Below are 12,469 nucleotides of genomic sequence, written 5' to 3'. Positions count from 1 at the left end.
CTCCGTGATTTAACAATGGAAATAAGTCCCAGACTGTATTGTGTGTTATCCTCCCAGACTGTATTGTGTGTTATCCTCCCAGACTGTATAGTGTGTTATCCTCCCAGACTGTATTGTGTGTTATCCTCCATGATTTAACAATGGAAATAAGTCCCAGACTGTATTGTGTGTTATCCTCCATGATTTAACAATGGAAATAAGTCCCAGACTGTATTGTGTGTTATCCTCCATGATTTAACAATGGAAATAAGTCCCAGACTGTATTGTGTGTTATCCTCCCAGACTGTATTGTGTGTTATCCTCCCAGACTGTATTGTGTGTTATCCTCCCAGACTGTATTGTGTGTTATCCTCCCAGACTGTATTGTGTGTTATCCTCCCAGACTGTATTGTGTGTTATCCTCCCAGACTGTATTGTGTGTTATCCTCCCAGACTGTATTGTGTGTTATCCTCCCAGGCTGTATTGTGTGTTATCCTCCCAGACTGTATTGTGTGTTATCCTCCCAGACTGTATTGTGTGTTTTCCTCCCAGACTGTATTGTGTGTTATCCTCCCAGACTGTATTGTGTGTTATCCTCCCAGACTGTAGTGTGTGTTATCCTCCCAGACTGTAGTGTGTGTTATCCTCCCAGACTGTATTGTGTGTTATCCTCCCAGACTGTATTGTGTGTTATCCTCCCAGACTGTATTGTGTGTTATCCTCCCAGACTGTAGTGTGTGTTATCCTCCCAGACTGTAGTGTGTGTTATCCTCCCAGACTGTATTGTGTGTTATCCTCCCAGACTGTATTGTGTGTTTTCCTCCCAGACTGTATTGTGTGTTGTCCTCCCAGACTGTATTGTGTGTTATCCTCCCAGACTGTATTGTGTGTTATCCTCCCAGACTGTATTGTGTGTTATCCTCCCAGACTGTAGTGTGTGTTATCCTCCCAGACTGTATTGTGTGTTATCCTCCCAGACTGTATTGTGTGTTATCCTCCCAGACTGTATTGTGTGTTATCCTCCCAGACTGTATTGTGTGTTATCCTCCCAGACTGTATTGTGTGTTATCCTCCCAGACTGTATTGTGTGTTATCCTCCCAGACTGTATTGTGTGTTATCCTCCCAGACTGTATTGTGTGTTATCCTCCCAGACTGTATTGTGTGTTATCCTCCCAGACTGTATTGTGTGTTATCCTCCATGATTTTATTCATGTGCATGTTTGGATTTTTCTAGTTTTATGTGTGCTTGTTTATTTTAAATGGTCGAATTAATAAACTAAACAAATATAAACTAGTACTGCTTGTTCTTAGAATAGAGGATAAGGAGAGACCTCGTCCCGAACATGCAAGTTTCAGACTTACAGGGGGTGGAGGTAAGATCACCAGATGTGCCCAGCCGTGGTGAATCATGTCAGTTTCAGACTTACAGGGGGTGGAGGTAAGAACACCAGATGTGCCCAGCCGTGGTGAATCTAGATACAGAGTTAGGTGACAACAGCATCTTACACGACCAGAGTAACAGGACTGTACACACTGACCGTTTAAAGTAACGCTGATACTAACCCGCCACAACATCCCCTCAAATTAGTGGATTCGGTGTTTCAGCAACATGCGTCGCTAGAAGGTGTATAAAATCGAGCGCACAGCCTTGCAATCTCCATAGACAAACATTGTCAGTAAGACTGCCCGTACTAAAGAGCTCAGTGACTTTCAACTGGCACCGTCATAGGATGCCACCTTTCCAACAAGTTACATTTCTGTCCTGCTAGAGCTGCACCCTGGTCAACTGTAAGTGCTGTTATTGTGAAGTGGAAACGTCTAGGAGCAACAACGGCTCAGCCGCGAAGTGGTAGGCCACACAAGCTCACAGAATAGGACCATCGAGTGCTGTAGCACGTAAAAATCGTCTGTCCTCGGTTGCAACACTCACTACCGAGTTCCAAACTGCCTCTGGAAGCAACGTCAGCACAAGAACTGCTCGTCGGAAGCTTCATGAAATGGGTTTCCGTGGTCGAGTGCATAGCCTTCCCAGAAGAAGGGGGGCTGTTATAGCAGCAGAGGGGAACCAACTCCATATTAATGCCCATGATGTTTTTGGAATGAGATGTGTGTCCACATACTTTTGGTCATGTGGTGTAAATGAACAAAAACCAACAAGATTCTATAAAGCTACCAGGAGTTTCTCCAGAAACCAAAAGAAAGAAGAGAAGAGAGAAAAGAAAGTGGTGAACTGAAATCCATCTCATAACTTTCCCAGACAGAAAAGGGGGGGGGGGGGGGGGGGAGTCATGTAAAATAAAGAAGCAGAAGATCACCAGAACAGGTTATGGAGTCATACCTGTCGGGGAACACACCACCTGAACTCACCTGAAGATCACCAGAACAGGTTATGGAGTCATACCTGTCAGGGAACACACCACCTGAACTCACCTGAAGATCACCAGAACAGGTTATGGAGTCATACCTGTCGGGGAACACACCACCTGAACTCACCTGAAGATCACCAGAACAGGTTATGGAGTCATACCTGTCGGGGAACACACCACCTGAACTCACCTGAAGATCACCAGAACAGGTTATGGAGTCATACCTGTCGGGGAACACACCACCTGAACTCACCTGAAGATCACCAGAACAGGTTATGGAGTCATACCTGTCGGGGAACACACCACCTGAACTCACCTGAAGATCACCAGAACAGGTTATGGAGTCATACCTGTCGGGGAACACACCACCTGAACTCACCTGAAGATCACCAGAACAGGTTATGGAGTCATACCTGTCGGGGAACACACCACTTGAACTCACCTGAAGATCACCAGAACAGGTTATGGAGTCATACCTGTCGGGGAACACACCACCTGAACTCACCTGAAGATCACCAGAACAGGTTATGGAGTCATACCTGTCGGGGAACACACCACCTGAACTCACCTGAAGATCACCAGAACAGGTTATGGAGTCATACCTGTCGGGGAACACACCACCTGAACTCACCTGAAGATCACCAGAACAGGTTATGGAGTCATACCTGTCGGGGAACACACCACCTGAACTCACCTGAAGATCACCAGAACAGGTTATGGAGTCATACCTGTCGGGGAACACACCACCTGAACTCACCTGAAGATCACCAGAACAGGTTATGGAGTCATACCTGTCGGGGAACACACCACCTGAACTCACCTGAAGATCACCAGAACAGGTTATGGAGTCATACCTGTCGGGGAACACACCACCTGAACTCACCTGAAGATCACCAGAACAGGTTATGGAGTCATACCTGTCGGGGAACACACCACCTGAACTCACCTGAAGATCACCAGAACAGGTTATGGAGTCATACCTGTCAGGGAACACACCACCTGAACTCACCTGAAGATCACCAGAACAGGTTATGGAGTCATACCTGTCGGGGAACACACCACCTGAACTCACCTGAAGATCACCAGAACAGGTTATGGAGTCATACCTGTCGGGGAACACACCACCTGAACTCACCTGAAGATCACCAGAACAGGTTATGGAGTCATACCTGTCGGGGAACACACCACCTGAACTCACCTGAAGTCTTACAGTGACACAATGCCGACCTGCCCCTCAAATGACTCCACATCTATGGGATTGTTTTGGCCCACAGACCGTGATAATTGGAACAAAAAGAGGCAGACAAAACACAACCTTCCACTTCCACCTGCACAGCACCACAGACATATCCTAGCACAAATACAGCCCATTGCACACATGCATGAGGGACTGATTGGAAAGTGGTGTGTTGTGAAATATAATGAAGACCCTTCCCCTGGTATTATACAGTATGTTGGTGCAGAGAGCAGTGCTCCAGTCAAGATGATGAGTCGTGTGGGAGCCAACAAATTATTTTGGCCAATGAGAGAGGACATTGTATGGTACCAACCAGGGAATGTGCTTGGGCTTGTCCCTGAGCCTCATCCAGTGACAAAACAGCATATGATGCTTGATGGCTCAGTCTGGGATGAAAATGTGCTCTCTCGTTAAGCAGTAGACAGCATTAAGGGCAAACCCTAATCTTGAGCGAGCACACACCTGTCTCATGAGTCTGAATCAATAGACTGCAACCAGTGAACAACCATTTGTTGAATGTCAACCATTGTTTCTTCCTAATGCATTGAATCCCAACACTGTTCGACAAGATGCTTTGAGCTAACTTGAATCATCAGCTATCTGAGCAGCTAACCGATCGCTGCAGCTGTACAGCCCATCTGTAAATAGCCCATCCAACTACCTCATCCCCATATTGCTTTTATTTACTTTTTCTGCTCTTTTGCACACCAGTGTTTCTACTTGCTCATCATCATCTGCACATCTATCACTTCAGTGTTAATTTGCTATATTGTAATTACTTCTCTACTAGGGCCTATTTATTGCCTTTCCTCCTTGCTCCATTTGCACACATTGTATATAGACCTGTTCTACTGTATTATTGACTGTACTTGTGTTTATTCCATGTGTAACTCTGTGTTGTTGTTTATTCCATGTGTAACTCTGTTGTTGTTTATTCCATGTGTAACTCTGTGTTGTTGTTTATTCCATGTGTAACTCTGTGTTGTTGTTTGTGTCGCACTGCTTTGCTTTATCTTGGCCAGGGCGCAGTTGTAAAGGTTAAATAAAAAGGTCTAGTGGTTAGAGTGTTGGACTAGTAACCAGCAGGTAGTCTAGTGGTTAGAGTGTTGGACTAGTAACCAGCAGGTAGTCTAGTGGTTAGAGTGTTGGGTCAGTAACCAGCAGGTAGTCTAGTGGTTAGAGTGTTGGACTAGTAACCAGCAGGTAGTCTAGTGGTTAGAGTGTTGGACTAGTAACCAGCAGGTAGTCTAGTGGTTCGAGTGTTGGGTCAGTAACCAGCAGGTAGTCTAGTGGTTAGAGTGTTGGACTAGTAACCAGCAGGTAGTCTAGTGGTTTGAGTGTTGGGTCAGTAACCAGCAGGTAGCCTAGTGGTTAGAGTGTTGGACCAGTAACCAGCAGGTAGTCTAGTGGTTAGAGTGTTGGACTAGTAACCAGCAGGTAGTCTAGTGGTTAGAGTGTTGGACTAGTAACCAGCAGGTAGTCTAGTGGTTAGAGTGTTGGACTAGTAACCAGCAGGTAGCCTTAGGTCTCATCGCGCACCAGCGACCCCTGTGGCAGGCCGGGCGCAGTGCACGCCAACCAAGGTTGCACTGTGTTTCCTCCAACACATTGGTGCGGCTGGCTTCCGGGTTGGATGCGCGCTGTGTTAAGAAGCAGTGCAGCTTGGTTGGGTTGTGTATCGGAGGACGCATGACTCTCAACCTTCGTCTCTCCTGAGCCCGTACGGGAGTTGTAGCAATGAGGCAAGATAGTAGCTACTAACAATTGGATACCATGAAATTGGGGAGAAAAAGGGGGTAAAATTTTTTTTTTAAACACACACAAAAAAAAGACAGATCAGGGTCCAGAGTAACGCCGAGGTCCTTCACAGTTTTATTTGAGACGACTGTACAACCATCAAGATTAATTGTCAGATTCAACAGAAGATCTCTTTGTTTCTTGGGACCTAGAACAAGCATCTCTGTTTTTTCCGAGTTTAAAAGTAGAAAGTTTGCAGCCATCCACTTCCTTATGTCTGAAACACAGGCTTCTAGCGAGGGCAATTTTGGTGCTTCACCATGTTTCATTGAAATGTACAGCTGTGTGTCATCCGCATAGCAGTGAAAGTTAACATTATGTTTTCGAATGACACCCCCAAGAGGTAAAATATATAGTGAAAACAATAGTGGTCCTAAAACAGAACCTTGAGGAACACCAACATTTACAGTTGATTTGTCAGAGGACAAACCATTCACAGAGACAAACTGACAGATAAGATCTAAACCAGGCCAGAACTTGTCCGTGTAGACCAATTTGGGTTTCCAATCTCTCCAAAAGAATGTGGTGATCGATTGTATCAAAAGCAGCACTAAGGTCTAGGAACACGAGGACAGATGCAGAGCCTCGATCTGACGCCATTAAAAGGTCATTTACCAGTCTCAGTGCTATGATGGGGTCTAAAACCAGACTGAAGCTTTTCGTATACATTGTTTGTCTTCAGGAAGGCAGTGAGTTGCTGCGCAACAGCCTTTTCTAAAAATTGAGAGGAATGGAAGATTCGATATAGGCTGATAGTTTTTTATATTTTCTGGGTCATGGTTTGGCTTTTTCAAGAGAGGCTTTATTACTGCCACTTTTAGTGAGTTTGGTACACATCCGGTGGATAGAGAGCCGTTTATTATGTTCAACATAGGAGGGTCAAGCACAGGAAGTAGCTCTTTCAGTAGTTTATTTGGAATAGGGTCCAGTATGCAGCTTGAAGGTTTAGATGCCATGATTATTTTCATCATTGTGTCAAGAGATATAGTACTAAAACACTTGAGTGTCTCTCTTGATCCTATGTCCTGGCAGAGTTGTGCAGACTCAGGACAACTGAGCTTTGAAGGAATACGCAGATTTAAAGAGGCGTCCGTAATTTGCTTTCTAATAATCATGATTATTTTTCCTCAAAGAAGTTAATGAATTTATCACTGCTGAAGTGAAAGCCATCCTCTCTTGGGGAATGCTGCTTTTTAGTTAGCTTTGTGACAGTATCAAAAATACATTTAGGATTGTTCTTATTTTCCTCAATTAAGTTGGAAAAATAGGATGATCGAGCAGCAGTGAGGGCTCTTCGATACTGCACGGTACTGTCTTTCCAAGCTAGTCGGAAGACTTCCAGATTGGTGTGGCACCATTTCCGTTCCAATTTCCAGGAAGCTTGCTTCAGAGCTCGGGTATTTTCTGTATACCAGGGAGCTAGTTTCTTATGAGAAATATTTTTAGTTTTTAGGGGTGCAACTGCATCTAGGGTATTGCGCAAGGTTAAATTGAGTTCCTCAGTTAGGTGGTTAACTGATTTTTGTCCTCTGACATCCTTGGGTAGACAGAGGGAATCTGGAAGGACATCAAGAAATCTTTGTGTTGTCTGTGAATTTATAGCACGACTTTTGATGTTCCTTGGTTGGGGTCTGAGCAGATTATTTGTTGCAATTGCAAAGGTAATAAAATGGTGGTCCGATAGTCCAGGATTATGAGGAAAAACATTAAGATCCACAACATTTATTCCATGGGACAAAACTAGGTCCAGAGTATGACTGTGACAGTGAGTAGGTCCATTCTCTCTGGAATGCTACCCTTGCTCGGATTTCATCTACCTTGTTGTCAAGAGACTGGACATTGGCGAGCGGTGAGCGATGTGCCTGTCTCGGGAGCCTGACCAGAAGACCGTTTTGTTTGCCTCTTTTACGACGTCGTTGTTTTGGTTCACCAGCTGGGATCCGATCCATTGTCCTGGATGGTGGGAAAAACACAGGATCCGATCCATTGTCCTGGATGGTGGGCAAAACACAGGATCCGATCCATTGTCCTGGATGGTGGGAAAAACACAGGATCCGATCCATTGTCCTGGATGGTGGGAAAAACACAGGATCCGATCCATTGTCCTGGGTGGTGGGCAAAACACAGGATCCGCTTCGGGAAAGTCGTATTCCTGGTCGTAATGATGGTGAGTTGACGTTGCTCTTATATCCAGTAGTTCCTCCCGACTGTATGTAATAAAACCTAAGATGACCTGGGGAACCAATGTAAGAAATAACACATACAAAAACAAAATACTGCATAGTTTCCTAGGAACGCGAAGCGAGGCGGCCATCTCTGTCGGCGCCGGAAGTGGCAATGTGTATGTCTATTGAATACTATTGAATGCTATTCCCAAGGAAAAACAATACTGCGTGGATGTTTTGGAGTCTGACTGAGGAGGACATTGGGAAAAAATATCTTGGGAATTGAGTAGACTGACACCCCATTTCATTGATCCCCAATCCTTAGGTAAAGCTGTACAGTGCAATATGAATGTCAATACACCAAATAGGCTGACTGGGGAGGTGGTTTCACACAGTCTCTGATAAGAGCTACAAGGCTAATATTTGCATAAACTCTTCACAGTTGTGTTCTGTGGGTGTTACCGAGTAGACTGATACCCCACTTCATTGCTTCACATTCCAACCTTGTTTAACATTATCTAGTCGAAATATGGCATGATTCCACCAATTTGTAACCTTCTGCATCACTTTCAAAGAGGCACTTTTAGTTTGTGGGCAAACCGCAAATTCCACTATTAATCCTTATTGTGGCTAGCCTCACAACACATGACCCTGACCGTGGAGCCTAACTAGCCAGATGAAGCTGAGGCTGAATACCGTCACCCCAGACGGGACTTGCCGCCAGAGTTAAAATACTTCAACTTCTGCATCTGCCGTAGTGTTGTTTTCTACCTGATGTTGGTGACCTGTTTGTCTGCTGGAATCACTATGGCAACGCACACTGTGGCTCGAGCTTGCTTTTTTTTCATTGTCTTTCTTGTCGTGCTTATATTTAACCAGGTAAGCTAGTTGAGAACAAGGTCTCATTTATGCTGTCCCTCCTCTAAACGCAGTATTACCCCAACACCAGTGTTTTATTGTAAGGGATAATCAACTAGGGGCTAATACTATAATAATCATGCTAATAATGTGTTCTATGGAAGATAATGAACGACGTGGAACTGAACTTCCTCAGAGTTATATTATTTCCCAGAGAAGGCATTGAGCCCAGAGTTGTATTGTTTTCCAGAGAAGGCATTGAGCCCAGAGTTATATTATTTTCCAGAGAAGGCATTGAGCCCAGAGTTGTATTGTTTTCCAGAGAAGGCATTGAGCCCAGAGTTATATTATTTCCCAGAGAAGTCATTGAGCCCAGAGTTGTATTATTTTCCAGAGAAGGCATTGAGCCCAGAGTTGTATTATTTTCCAGAGAAGGCATTGAGCCCAGAGATGTATTGTTTTCCAGAGAAGGCATTGAGCCCAGAGTTATATTATTTTCCAGAGAAGGCATTGAGCCCAGAGTTGTATTATTTTCCAGAGAAGGCATTGAGCCCAGAGATGTATTGTTTTCCAGAGAAGGCATTGAGCCCAGAGTTATATTATTTTCCAGAGAAGTCATTGAGCCCAGAGTTGTATTATTTTCCAGAGAAGGCATTGAGCCCAGAGTTGTATTATTTTCCAGAGAAGGCATTGAGCCCAGAGTTGTATTGTTTTCCAAAGAAGGCATTGAGCCCAGAGTTATATTATTTTCCAGAGAAGGCATTGAGCCCAGAGTTGTATTGTTTTCCAGAGAAGGCATTGAGCCCAGAGTTGTATTATTTTCCAGAGAAGGCATTGAGCCCAGAGTTGTATTGTTTTCCAGAGAAGGCATTGAGCCCAGAGTTATATTATTTTCCAGAGAAGGCATTGAGCCCAGAGTTGTATTGTTTTCCAGAGAAGGCATTGAGCCCAGAGTTGTATTGTTTTCCAGAGAAGGCATTGAGCCCAGGGTTATATTATTTTCCAGAGAAGGCATTGAGCCCAGAGTTGTATTGTTTTCCAGAGAAGGCATTGAGCCCAGAGTTATATTATTTTCCAGAGAAGGCATTGAGCCCAGAGTTGTATTATTTTCCAGAGAAGGTATTCAGCATTTTAGTTAATTAGCAAATGTTCTACTACTTTGCAACTACTTGTTATGTTCCCTAACCCTTCACCTAACCCTTTAACATAACTCCTAACCTTAACCCTAACTCCTAGCCTAGCTAAAGTTTACGAGCTAGCTAATGTTAGCCATCTAGCCACCTAGCTAATGTTAGCCATCTAGCCACCTAGCTAATGTTAGACATCTAGCCACCTAGCTAATGTTAGCCATCTCGCCACCTAGCTAATGTTAGCCATCTAGCCACCGAGCTAATGTTAGCCATCTAGCCACCTAGCTAATGCTAGCCATCTAGCCACCTAGCTAATGTTAGCCATCTAGCCACCGAGCTAATGTTAGCCATCTAGCCACCGAGCTAATGTTAGCCATCTAGCCACCTAGCTAATGTTAGCCATCTAGCCACCTAGCTAATGCTAGCCATCTAGCCACCTAGCTAATGTTAGCCATCTAGCCACCGAGCTAATGTTAGCCATCTAGCCACCTAGCTAATGCTAGCCATCTAGCCACCTAGCTAATGTTAGCCATCTAGCCACCTAGCTAATGTTAGCCATCTAGCCACCGAGCTAATGTTAGCCATCTAGCCACCGAGCTAATGTTAGCCATCTAGCCACCTAGCTAATGTTAGCCATCTAGCCACCTAGCTAATGTTAGCCATCTAGCCACCGAGCTAATGTTAGCCATCTAGCCACCTAGCTAATGCTAGCCATCTAGCCACCTAGCTAATGTTAGCCATCTAGCCACCTAGCTAGAATTCATAACATATATGTTTTAACATATATGTTTTGCAAATTCATAACACATTGTACGTTTGGAAAATTGGTAACATATAATACGAATGGTTAGGTGTTACTACTAAATGTAGTGTCTCTGATTTATGTAAGAACATCAGGAGTGTAACAGTAAAGACTTGTGGGGAGAAGAACCAACTACCTCTGTTGGGTTAGGTGTTAAAGTCCACAGAATCAACTACCTCTTGTTGGGTTAGGAGTTAAAGTAAACAGAATCAACTACCTCTGTTGGGTTAGGAGTTAAAGTCCACAGAATCAACTACCTCTGCATCATCACGACTGTTGATTTATAGGAAGGTGTTAAAGTTCACAGTTAGCCATTGCTATTGAAATGCACCTGAAAAGTACCCAGGGCCTTGCCTTGGCTCCAAGTTATAGCAGGTCCACCAGAGCCTTTGCCCAGTGAGATACTAATGCCGGCAGGCGTAGATGGAAACAGAAAAGTTAGCCTTCTGGGTAGAAAACTGTGTAAACCCTCTTCAGTCTTCTGGGTAAATCCTCTTCAGCATTCTGGGTAGAACACTGGATAAATCCTCTTCAGCCTTCTGGGTAAAACACTTGGTAAATCCTCTTCAACCTTCTGGGTAAAACACTGGATAAATCCTCTTCATCCTTCTGGGTAAAACACCGGGTAAATCCTCTTCAGCCTTCTGGGTAAAACACTGGGTAAATCCTCTTCATCCTTCTGGGTAAAACACTGGGTAAATCCTCTTCAGCCTTCTGGGTAAAACACTGGATAAATCCACTTCAGCCTTCTGGGTAGAACACTCGATAAATCCTCTTCAGCCTTCTGGGTAGAACACTGGGTAAATCCTCTTCAGCCTTCTGGGTAAATCCTCTTCAGCCTTCTGGGTAGAACACTGGATAAATCCTCTTCAGCCTTCTGGGTAGAACACTGGATAAATCCTCTTCAACCTTCTGGGTAAATCCTCTTCAGCCTTCTGGGTAAAACACTGGGTAAATCCTCTTCAGCCTTCTGGGTAAAACACTGGGTAAAGCCTCTTCATCATTCTGGGTAGAACACTGGATAAATCCTCTTCAGCCTTCTAGGTAAACCACTGGGTAAATCCTCTTCAACCTTCTGGGTAGAACACTGGATAAATCCTCTTCAACCTTCTGGGTAAATCCTCTTCAGCCTTCTGGGTAAAACACTGGGTAAATCCTCTTCAGCCTTCTGGGTAAAACACTGGATAAATCCTCTTCAGCCTTCTGGGTAGAACACTGGATAAATCCTCTTCAACCTTCTGGGTAAATCTTCTTCAGCCTTCTGGGTAAAACACTGGGTAAATCCTCTTCCGCCTTCTGGGTAAATCCTCTTCCGCCTTCTGGGTAAATCCTCTTCAGCCTTCTGGGGAAATCCTCTTCAGCCTTCTGGGTAAATCCTCTTCAGCCTTCTGGGTAAATCTTCTTCAGCCTTCTGGGTAAAACACTGGGTAAATCCTCTTCCGCCTTCTGGGTAAAACACTGGGTAAATCCTCTTCAGCCTTCTGGGTAAAACACTGGATAAACCCTCTTCAGCCTTCTGGGTAAATCCTCTTCAGCCTTCTGGGTAAAACACTGGGTAAATCCTCTTCAGCCTTCTGGGTAAAACACTGCATAAATCCTCTTCAGTCTTCTGGGTAAATCCTCTTCAGCCTTCTGGGTAGAACACTGGATAAATCCTCTTCAGCCTTCTGGGTAGAACACTGGATAAATCCTCTTCAACCTTCTGGGTAAATCTTCTTCAGCCTTCTGGGTAAAACACTGGGTAAATCCTCTTCCGCCTTCTGGGTAAATCCTCTTCAGCCTTCTGGGTAAATCCTCTTCAACCTTCTTGGTAAATCCTCTTTGGGACACAAGGAACCTTTATTAATCTCACCCCCCCATGACTCTCTGGTGAACAAGATGTTGAAAAGTAAAAATCATTTTGGAATAGATATTGCATGGACCAATATATATTCCACAATTTAGCAGACACTCTTATCCAGATTAATTAGGGTTAAGTGCCTTGCCCAAGGGCACATTGACAGATTCGAACCAGCAACCTTTCTGTTACTGGCACAATGCTCTTAACTGCAAGGCTACTTGCCACCCTATATAAAAACAATAGCTGAAGAAATCCACATATACTCTCTCTCGCACGCAGAGGTACAGTGTGTT

This window comes from Oncorhynchus kisutch, unplaced genomic scaffold (assembly GCF_002021735.2).
Source record: "Oncorhynchus kisutch isolate 150728-3 unplaced genomic scaffold, Okis_V2 scaffold727, whole genome shotgun sequence".
Taxonomy (NCBI): Eukaryota; Metazoa; Chordata; class Actinopteri; order Salmoniformes; family Salmonidae; genus Oncorhynchus; species Oncorhynchus kisutch.
The sequence above is the reverse complement of the archived record's forward strand: the minus strand, read 5'-3'. Positions refer to the sequence as shown.